Source organism: Numida meleagris, linkage group LGE64 (genome assembly GCF_002078875.1).
Source record: "Numida meleagris isolate 19003 breed g44 Domestic line linkage group LGE64, NumMel1.0, whole genome shotgun sequence".
NCBI classification, from domain to species: Eukaryota; Metazoa; Chordata; class Aves; order Galliformes; family Numididae; genus Numida; species Numida meleagris.
In genome coordinates this window covers 40,985-42,149 of record NC_034439.1, presented here as the reverse complement: position 1 = coordinate 42,149, position 1,165 = coordinate 40,985, and positions in this window count along the sequence as shown.

The window sequence follows — 1,165 nt, the reverse complement described above, 5'->3', positions numbered from 1 at the left end:
TTGGAATTATTGTGGCTCTAGTGTGAGGTGTATGTGGGGCAGCCTTATGTGGCATGAGCCAAGGCACCTCCGGAAGCCTCTGTTGATCCTTGCTGGGTTGGGCAGTCCAAGCGGGCAGTGCGCTGGGACCTTTGGATTTCTAACGGACTTTGTGTCTTTTTCTGCGTTGGCCACGTTGGCTGAGCAGAGGAGCTCCGTGCAAAGAATGGTGAGTCCTTCTGCTTGCCCTGCGGCATTTGCGGTTGGGATAAGAGCGTGGGGATAGTGGAGAGGGCTATTGGAGCAAAGTGAAGTGTCCCCAGACAGGTCCTTGAGTGGATAACCTGTATCCAACAAGAAAGGAAATGCCATTCATGGGGAAACTGGGGATCCTTGCTGCTGGCACAATGGCATTGAGCACTTCTAAATTGGAGGGTAGGTGTAGCAGTGCAGTTTTGGAGACTTATTTATGATTTCCTTCCCTTTCTGCACAATGTCAGAAGCAGCTTGGAATGTGTATCTTAATGGTATTATGTCATTGTGTGACCACGGTGCCAAGACCCTGGGGGAAGGAGGAATTTTCTTGGGGTTTGCTAATCTTGTTCTCCTGGGGTGTTCCCTGACACAGCTCTGAATGAGCAGAAGTACTCGGATGTTCTTTTTGCATTTGGATGATTAATGCAGAGGAGCTGCCATTGTTAGATTCCCATAGCAATGCTGCCGTGTCAAAAGTTAAATGAGTACCTTGTGAAAACAAGTGGCCACGTGGGAAAGGAGTGCCATCGGCAGGGAAGTACGCAGTCGCCTGCTATAGCTGCTGGTGTGAACTAGAAAAGCAGGTGCAGGGACGTTTTTGTGGGGGTTATTCCGTGTTTGGTAGTATTTGGGCCACGTCCCTGAGATGTGAGGAGCAGGTTGCAGGGCGTGGGGCTGTCTGTGCACTGCATCTGGGTGCTGCTGTGCCCAGAGCCCAGGGAGCCCTCGTCCCTACTTTGGGCAGCAGATCCTGCCTGGCATAGAACCTGATGGCTCTCCCTTCTCTCCATGCAACGTTTTCAGAGGAGCTCCAGGCACAAAGAAGAGTAGAGGAAGATGTTGAGAAAGGTGAGTGTATGCCACGTAATGTCCCAGTAGTACTGTGCGTGAGGAATCTTGAGGACAATGAGGGTGTTGGCATAGTGAGAGT